This window comes from Bos grunniens, chromosome 10 (genome assembly GCF_055505025.1).
Source record: "Bos grunniens cultivar Pamir isolate PY7600 chromosome 10, Bosgru_T2T1.0, whole genome shotgun sequence".
NCBI classification, from domain to species: domain Eukaryota; kingdom Metazoa; phylum Chordata; class Mammalia; order Artiodactyla; family Bovidae; genus Bos; species Bos grunniens.
Window position 1 is genome coordinate 78,474,542 of NC_141174.1, and position 10,056 is coordinate 78,484,597.

The 10,056-nt window shown below is 43.4% G+C and overlaps 1 long non-coding RNA gene across 1 annotated transcript; it reads left to right on the plus strand.

Annotated features, from left to right (window-relative positions):
* Positions 1-5,803: 5,803 nt before the first annotated feature.
* On the plus strand, positions 5,804-6,694 carry LOC147365054 (uncharacterized). Its single transcript, XR_015133565.1, has 2 exons — positions 5,804-6,020; positions 6,529-6,694. It is a non-coding gene; the product is annotated as an uncharacterized LOC147365054 (long non-coding RNA).
* The last annotated feature ends 3,362 nt before the right edge of the window (positions 6,695-10,056 follow it).

Below are 10,056 nucleotides of genomic sequence, written 5' to 3' on the forward strand. Positions count from 1 at the left end.
TAAAGCTTTCTCTGAGTGCTCCATCTGTGTCCTTTCAGCTCCCTGAATGTACTAATGTAGCTAAGGAGAATATGACCCAAGAGGACAGGGAAAAACAATGACTGTCTCAAAGAAAATAAGTGATTAAATAAATTTCCTGTAGTTTCCCTCATCAAACCAATGTGGTGAAAAAAAAAAAAAAAAAGTAGTAACAAGTCACAGATTCTGGATAATGAAGAAAAGGCAGGTTTCACTAGAAAAAAAGAAAGATGATATTTTTTGAGCTTATTCTATGTCAGGCACTGTGGTATGCATTTCAGACTCATCATCTAATTTAAATATCAAAACCCTATGAGATAGCTTTTATTGTTTCATTTTTTTTTAATCTTTGGGAAATGAGCCATAACTTTCCTAACTGTGAAATGCTTCTCTACCTTTTATTATCAGCCAGATTGTAGCATTTTAGGGGGCTCCTGAGAAGCAAGGTCTGGACTATGGAGAAGCACTTGGACTCAAAATAGGGTGGCTGGACATCTGAGTGATGGTGACATTACTGGTTTAAACTGAAACCAGAAGTGAACTAGAACAGAAGATTCCAAACCTAGGCACAAAGTCCCAGGATGAGTAGATGAGGAAATCATCCACTAACCAGTTAACAGTGCTGAATGCTTTAGCAAGTTTTTTATATAATAGTATGCTGGGAAAATTGAGGGCTACGATGGGGTATTATTCTTTAAACACTCCTGTGATGCTATCTTCCCAAATATCTACATGGTGTTATCTCTGAAGTTCCTTTACATCTTTACTCATCTTTACCTGGTGAATTCTTTATTTAAATCTTTCTATTTTCCTTCCTTGAGAATCAGACTCTGGCACACTGCATGTAGCAGGCATGAAAGCTGAAGCACTGCCACCTGGTGTCCTACTCAGATGTTTTGTGATACTTACACTGGCTTCCTTGCTGCCCTCTGTGCTAAGTCACTTCAGTCGTGTTCGACTACAACCTCATGGACTAGCCCACCAGGCTCCTCTGTACGTGGGATTCTCCAGGCAAGAATACTAGAGTGGGGTTGCCGTGCCCTCCTCCAGGGGATCTTCCCGACCCAGGGATCAAACCCACACCTCTTAGATCTCCTACACTGACACTCCTATACTCCTTTACCACTAGCGCCACCCAGGAAGCACTAAATTGTGAGAAAGTCTAGTCAAGTCAGGAAGCAACAGTTAGAACTGGATATGGAACAACAGACTGGTTCCAAATAGGAAAAGGAGTATGTCAAGACTATATATTGTCACCCTGTTTATTTAACTTATATGCAGAGTAAGTCATGAGAAAAGCTGGGCTGGAAGAAGCACAAGCTGGAATCAAGATTGCCGGGAGAAACATCAATAACCTCAGATATGCAAATGACACCACCCTTATGGCAGAAAGTGAAGAGGAACTAAAGAGCCTCTTGATGAAAATGAAAGAGGAGAGTGAAACAGTTGGCTTAAAGCTCAACATTCAGAAAACGAAGATCATGGCATCTGGTCCCATCACTTCATGGGAAATAGATGGAAAACAGTGGAAACAGTGTCAGATTTTATTTTGGGGGGCTTCAAAATTACTGCAGATGGTGACTGTAGCCATGAAATTAAAAGACACTTATTCCTTGGAAGGAAAGTTATGACCAAGCTAGATAGCATATTCAAAAGTAGAGACATTACCTTGCCAACAAAGGTCCATCTAGTCAAGGCTATGGTTTTTCCTGTGATCATGTATGGATGTGAGAGTTGGACTGTGAAGAAGGCTGAGCGCCAAAGAATTGATGCTTTTGAACTGTGGTGTTGGAGAAAACTCTTGAGAGTCCCCTGGACTGCAAGGAGATCCAACCAGTCCATTCTAAAGGAGACCCGTCCTGGGTGTTCATTGGAAGGACTGATGCTGAAGTTGAAAGTCCAGTACTTTGGTCACCTCATGTGATGAGTTGACTCATTGGAAAAGACCCTGATGCTGGGAGGGATTGGGGGCAGGAGGAGAAGGGGTCGACAGAGGATGAGATGGCTGGATGGCATTACCGACTTGATGGACATGAATTTGAGTAAACTCCAGGAGTTGGTGATGGACTGGGAAGCCTGGTGTGCTGCAATTCATGGGGTCGCAAAGAGTCGGGCACGACTGAGCGACTGAACTGAATATTGATGTGTGTGTGTGTGTGTGTGTGTGTGTGTATCAGAGTAGTAAATCACAACCCACTCCAGTATTCTTGCCTGGAAAATCCCACGGACAGAGAAACCTGGTGGACTGTAGTCCATAGGGCTGCAAAGAGTTGGACACGACTGAGCATATATATATAATAAATGTTTTATTTTTCACATAGTACAGTCATGTGCATTCCTACAGGTCAGTAGATATTATTCTAACTTATTTAGTTCTTTTTCTTGATGATAATAACCTTTAGTGAAATATCTTAACACAAAAATAAGGCATTTCCATTACAGAAAATATGACCAGTCAGGTGAACACATAAAAAAGAAATAAAATTAGGAGAGAGAACAAGATGGCAGAGGAGTAGGTGGACATGAGGTACATCTCTCTCCATGGATAACATCAGGAATACACCTTCAGACACAGAAGTACATGCTGAACACCAGCTGAGAGTGGACAGGATTATCTGATCAGCAGAAAAGAATATATAGACCCACACAAAACTCGGTAGGAGAAGGAACTAGGGGGAAAAATAGCAGTGTTAGTAGGACTGGACCTGCTCTCAGCAGGTGAGGGAACTGAAGCAGGGGTCCAATCCCCACACTGGAGCAACTGTCTGAGTCAGAGAAGAAACATTTAAGGCTGAGAGTGAAACAGCTGATCTGTGGCTGCCTACATGGAATGAAAATCAGAGGGTCCTTGCCACAGCCATTCAGACCCCAGATGGCACAGTGGCTGGGAGCTGGAGTTTAGGGATTGTGGAGCAATCCCTGGGCGAGGGCTGCTGTTGACTGCACAGAGACAGATTAAGGGGATGTGAGGGAAGAGTTTGTGGTGTGCAATAGAGTTTGTGGTGTGCAATGCCTGTGCAGAAAAGCCGAGCAGCCATGGAAGCAAGGCGATACTGCTGAGTCACGCATAGGGGGTGGAGCCATCACTATAGCCTCTCTCCCTGTACACGCCAGCATTGGCAACTGAACAATAGGGAGGCTGGCTCATCAAACACCTGACCCCTGAACTATGGAGTAGGACCCCACCCAGGGTGCCCCATTAAGTGCCTGATGCGCCCCTCTATATAGTAGGAACCCAGCTAGGGGGGATCCTCTATGTGCCTGATGCACCTGAGCAACAGAGAAGGACCCCAGGCAAGGAAGCCCTCTAAGTGCCTGAAGGGGCAGAGCCTTGGAGAAAGACTGGCCAAAGAGGTCTTCTGAGGACCAGCTACAAGAAGCTCAAAAAGACTCTGATAGCGCCATAAGTCCTGCGGTGGAGGCAGTCCGTGTCCCTGCACATTTGGCGTTGCCAGGGTCCTCACAAGCCAGGCAGCTGTGCCACCTTCATGCTCAACTCTCACTGGGGCAGAGCTGCCACGGGCAAAAAAAAGTCTTGTGCCTATGCACACAGGGTAGCTTCGGTAGTGTCCAACTCTTTGCGACCCTGTAGACTGGCCTACCTGGAGAAGGAAATGGCAACCCATTCCAGTATTCTTGCCTGGAGAATCCCAGGGACAGAGGAGCCTAGTGGGCTGCCGTCTATGGGGTCGCACAGAGTCGGACACGACTGAAGCGACTGACTTAGCAGCTGCAGCAGCAGCTGTACAAGCTGCAAATTAAATCCACATTGACCACATGGGGTCGCTGTTGCAACGAGCTGATTCTAAAATGTGACCCTTTTAGGTTACTTCTGTACAAGGTATTCTAGCATATTTGCTGCTGCTGCTGCTGCTAAGTCGCTTCAGTCGTGTCCGACTCTGTGCGACCCCATAGACGGCAGCCCACTAGGCTCCTCTGTCCCTGGGATTCTCCAGGCAAGAACACTGGAGTGGGTTGCCATTTTCCTCTCCAATGCATGAAAGTGAAAAGTGAAAGGGAAGTCGCTCAGTCGTGTCCGACTCTTCGCGACCCCGTGGACTGCAGCCTACCAGGCTCCTCCGTCCATGGGATTTTCCAGGCGAGAGTACTGGAGTGGGGTGCCATTGCCTTGACTCCCTCATAAATCCTTCTTTCTTCTCCACCTGGTACTGAAGGAAGCTGGTCTTTCCATACTTGTTATTTCATATATACTGTGTCAAAATGTTACTAGAAGTCATTGGTACTCATTGATCTTTTCCATGGGAAAATGAAAAAGTTGCTTACTTAGAATACTTTCAACAATTTTAGACCTGGAAATGTTCCCCAAATATTTTCTAGTGATTTTCCTTTCCCATGTTATATGAGCAAAGAATTCAATGTACCACTATTTTTTTCCACATTAATGTGAGTATCTAACGTGTTTGGATTATTGCAATTGGCTGATTCAAACTAAAATTAAGATCTCTTTTGGATTTAGCTCTTTTTCAGAGTTATTTATTTTTTTTACTGTTACTGAGTTTATATATATATATATATATATATTTTTTTTTTTTTGGCTGTGGAATCTTAGTTCCCCACATACACCCTGCAATGGAAACTTGAAGTCCTAACCACTGGACTGCCAGGGGATTCTCTACTGGGTATTTCTTGAAGGAAGAGTGAATGATCCATATATACATTAAAATAGTCACATATACTATAATTCCTACACAACTGCTTTCTACTGGTCACGGTTCTTTAATGTGGGTTAGAAAAGAAGGAAAGGAATGAGAAGCAATTACAGTTTACTGCTGACTGTTTTGGAGAAGGCAATAGCACCCCACTCCATTACTCTTACATGGAAAATCCCATGGATGGAGGAGCCTGGTAGGCTGCAGTCCGTGGGGTGGCAAACAGTTGGACACGACTGAGCAACTTCACTTTCACTTTTCACTTTCATGCATTGGAGAAGGAAATGGCAACCCACTCCAGTGTTCTTGCCTGGAGAATCCCAGGGACGGGGGAGCCTAATGGGCTGCCATCTATGGGGTCACACGGAGTCAGACATGACTGAAGTGACTTAGCAGCAGCAGCAGCAGCTGACTGTTTACAACAGGCTGACTCTGAAGTAGGTGTTATTGTCTCAATTTTATAGATGAAGAAACTGAGGCTCCAAGGAGAAAGTTGCCCTAGGTCACAAGGTGGAAGAGCTGGGATTTGGATTTAGGTCTGTCTTGACTCTGAACTTGTGCCTTTTCTTATTCTCCTCCACTTCCTGTTTTGGTAACTGATTCTACATCAAATATCTTTTCCTAGCTGGTCAGTAGGAACTAGTGAGGGGTCCACTTCTCCATTTAATATCTGTTAAAGGAATTTGAGTAGCAGATGTAAGGTGTGGACTTAGTGTGATTACAAAAGGACACCATGGTGTCAGGAGATGAAAGGTCCAGTTCAGATGGCCTCATTTGCTCTTTTGTGGAATAAGATTAAGATTTCATTTCTTCTTACATTGGAACCAATGGGGGTATTTCTGGGCATGAAAGACCACCTCAGATGGATTATTCTCAGAGCTCCATGAATATGAGACTGACTACAGTGGATGAGCACCTTCTGGAACTGTGGAAAATCGATGAGGAATAAGGAGCCCAGTGGGATCTATCCTTTGAAATATTTGTTTCATTCAGCCCAAATCTTTAGAGGGTTAGAACATAGCAAAGATCTAAAAGGAAATCCAGGCTGCTGTGCTGTTGTGCTAGAAGTTTTTACCACTGTTCTTCCTGAGTGCTCAGTTGAACCTTGAGGGGAAGCCCATTCTGAGGAGCTGTTGCCCTACTATTGGCTTGCTTCTGGGGACAGCCCTGTGTGAGAGCTGCTAGGGTGGGCTCTGGAAGGTGCTGCTGCATCTCTTCCCTGGTTCATAGCCTGGTCCAGGCTCAGACTCAGCAACAGAACTTAGACCCTGAGTCCTGGTTTACATTAGAATATGAGGCAGATGACAAGAGTGACCGTGCTCCTGACCTTGGGTGAGTTATTATGGCATTAACAGAAACTGGGATCTGGGTCCAGACAAGGATCTACAACCCTGCCTGCTACCATTGCTCTTTATTCAAGATGCTGAGGAATGGCTTTTGGGCCCTATTTTTCTCCAGGCTGTTCCTTGGCATTTATGTGAGAAGTGAGAGAAATAAAGACATTCGGGGTTACTGAGCTCTGGTTTATCCATAGGAGGAAGAAATTAGACCTGCCACTTCTGTTCATGTGTTCCTGGGATTCTTCAGAATAAATATATATAAAACAATGTGTCCCAAAACATGAGTAAGAAGTAAATTGTCTGTTCATGTGTTCCTGGGATTCCTCAGAATAATTATTTTTAAAAATGTGTCCTGAAACACAAGTGAGAAGTAAATTGTGTGTGTCTGTATATGGTGGGGAAATAGGGGGTTTACTTGAGAAAGAACCTGGAGGGTGCTGAGTTGGACCTTCAATTTGATTTCAAAATAGGAGCTAGTGTTGTGATTTTTACTTCCACAGGTACTTTGAGTCTTGCTAAGACCTCCCAGCCCATCTTCATTGACTCATACGAAGGACAAGAAGTGAACATATCCTGTAACCACACCACAATAGCTACAAGTGACAATATCTTCTGGTATCGACAGTTCCCCAACCAGGGACCACAATTTATCATTCAAGGATATAAGACAAACGTGGAAAATGAAGTGGCATCTCTGTTAATTCCTCCTGACAGGAAGTTCAGCACCCTGAGCCTGCCCCGGGCTTCCCTGACAGACACCGCTGTGTACTACTGCATCGTGGGAGACGCACACTGAGACAGATGGGGCTGCACCTGTGCAGAATCCCTGTGTGGGGTGGCAGTCACAGCTCAGGGGACCCCCAAGGCAGTACCTTCTAAAGTGTTTATTTTACTGTATTATTTCAGAAGGTATTAGAAAATCCATGTATTACTTTGCTATTTTAAAAAATATTGGTCTTATTTATTTTTAAATAGGTATTCCATTTCTATGATCTAAAATTCAAAAAACACAAAAGGGCATGATGCCTTTGTCCCATTATTGTCTCTGAGCTGCTCAATTATACAAAAGGAGACAATCTATGGTATGTATACTGTTGTCACTTAGCTCACTGATGCCCCTCAGTTCATGCACACACATGCACACAGACACTGTGCAAACACACACTACACACCCTTACATGCACATTGCATGCAGTCAGTTTAGACAACAAGCTTCTCAGCTTTTGAAAAATTCAGTCTAAGTGTCAGGCAATTATTGTCACAAATTTTGAACATTTCTTTGGCATTTTGAGCCCCCACAAGATTCTTTCCAAGTCTTCTCTGTGTTTGGATCTTTTACTCTCTGTTACCCCTCTTTCTCTCTTCTTTTGTCCCACTCCCTTGTTGTGGGTGCCATGGCAAATAGAATGGGGATGATGGTGGGGGAGTCGAAAAGTTTTTTAATTCTGATTGGTATCATAGACTATTTTTGCAATATAGTAAGCAGAAACATAGGGATTTTGGGTCATTATCAATTTTCAGCGTTGAGTCATTTGGGGATCAAAGGGAGACAGGAATAATGGCAAAGTTCCTGGGAATCTTGCTAGTGAGCCCTGTTGTTATTTGGACTTATAGGACTTCCATCATAGTGATCAGAAGTATTTATGGAGTATCATTAGAGTAGGGAGCTTACTTAGATCTCACTGCTGCACTGAAAATCAAAGGGAGACAGGAATAATGGCAAAGTTCCTGGGAATCTTGCTAGTGAGCCTGCAGCTTAGTCAGGACTGTGAGGATATTATTCTTAGTGTTTTAGTGGGGAGTTGTTTCTGATTTTGGCAACAAGGAATGCAACAGTTGATGATATTTTCTACTGAGACCCACCCCATGGAATGGGATTTAAGCCAACTTTTTCACTCTCCTGTTTCACTTTCATCAAGAACCTCTAGTTCTTCTTCACTTTCTGACATAAGGGTGGTGTCATCTGCATATCTGAGGGTATTGATATTTCTCCTGGCAAACTGATTCCAGCTTGTGCTTCATCCAGCCCAGTGTTGCTCATGATGTACTCTGCATATAAGTTTAATAAGCAGGATGACAACACACAGCCTTGATGTACTCCTTTCCCGATTTGGAACCAGTCAGTTGTTCCATGTCCGGTTCTACCTTTTGCCTCCTGACCTGCATACAGATTTCTCAAGAGGCAGGTCAGGTGGTCTGGTATTCCCATCTCTTTAAGAATTTCCCACAGTCTATTGTGATCTACAAGGTCAAATGCTTTAGCATAATCAATAAAGCAGATGTTTTTCTGGAATTCTCTTACTTTTTCTATGCTCCAATGGGTATTTGCAATTTGATCTCTTGTTCCTCTGCCTTTTCTTAAAACCAGCATGAACAGCTGGAGTTTTATGGTTGATGCACTGGTGAAGCCTGGCTTGGAGAATTTTGAGCATTACTTTGCTAGCATGTGAGATGAGTGCAATTGTGTGGTACTTTGAACATTCTTTGGCATTACCCTTTGTTACTGGAATGAGAACTGACCTTTTCCAGTCCTGTGAGCACTGCTGAGTTTTCCAAATTTGCTGACATATTGAGTCACTTTCACAGCATCATCTTTCAGGATTTGAAATAGCTCAACTGGAATTTCATCACCTCCACTGGCTTTGTTCATAGTGATGCTTCCTAAATCCCACTTGACTTCACATTCCAGGATGTCTGGCTCTAGGTGAGTGATCACACCATCGTGATTATCTTGGTCATGAAGATCTTTTTTGTACAGTTCTGTGTATTCTTGCCACCTCTTCTTAATATCTTCTGCTTCTGTTAGGTCCTTACAATTTCTGTCCTTTATTGAGCCCATCTTTGCATAAAATGTTCCCTTGGTATCTCTAATTTTATTGAAGTGATCTCTAGTCTTTCCCATTCTGTTGTTTTCCTCTATTTCTTTGCATTGATCGCTGAGGAAGGCTTTCTTATCTCTCCTTGCTACTCTTTGGAACTCTGCATTCAGATGCTTATCTCTTTCCATTTCTCCTTTGCTTTTCACTTCTCTTCTTTTCACAGCTATTTGTAAGACCTCCGCAGACAGCCATTTTGCTTTTTTGCATTTCTTTTCCATGGGGATGGTCTTGATGCCTGTCTCCTGTACAATGTCACGAACCTCCGTCCATAGTTCATCAGGCACTCTGTCTATCAGATCTAATCCCTGAATCTATCTCTAAGATCATGGCGTCTGGTCCCATCACTTCATGGAAAATAGATGGGGAAACAGTGACAGACTTTATTTTGGGGGGCTCCAAAATCACTGTGGATGGTGACTGTAGCCATGAAATTAAAAGATGCTTGCTCCTTGGAAGAAAAGTTGTGACCAACCTAGACAGCATATTAAAAAGCAGAGACATTACTTTGCCAACAAAGGTCCATATAGTCAAAGCTATGGTTTTTGCAATAGTCATGTATGGATGTGAGAGTTGGACTCTAAAGAAAGCTGAGCACTGAAGAATTGATGCTTTTGAACTGTGGTGTTGGAGAAGACTCTTGAGAGTCCCTTGGACTGCAAGAAGGTCCAACCAGTCCATCATAAAGGAGATCAGTCCTCGGTGTTCGTTGGAAGGACTGATGCTAAAGCTGAAACTCCAATACTTTGGCCACCTCATGTGAAGAGTTAACTCATTGGAAAAGAACCTGATGCTGGGAGGGATTGGGGGCAGGAAGAGAAGGGGTCGACAGAGGATGAGATGGCTGGATGGCATCACTGACTCAATGGACATGAGTTTGAGTGAACTCCGGGAGTTGGTGATGGACAGGGAGGCCTGGCGTGCTACGATTCATGGGGTCACAAAAGGAGTCGGACACGACTGAGTGACTGAACTGAACTGAACTGATGGTAGGCATTTGTCTCATGGTTAAAGATACCTTTTCTGCAATACAAACAAGTTTCCTACACATATGGATTTTTTTATTCTACTGTGGGGAGATAGGACAAGAAAACAAACTAATGACTTCAAAACTTAAGTGACATTAATAAAATAAAACAGCATAAAATTAAA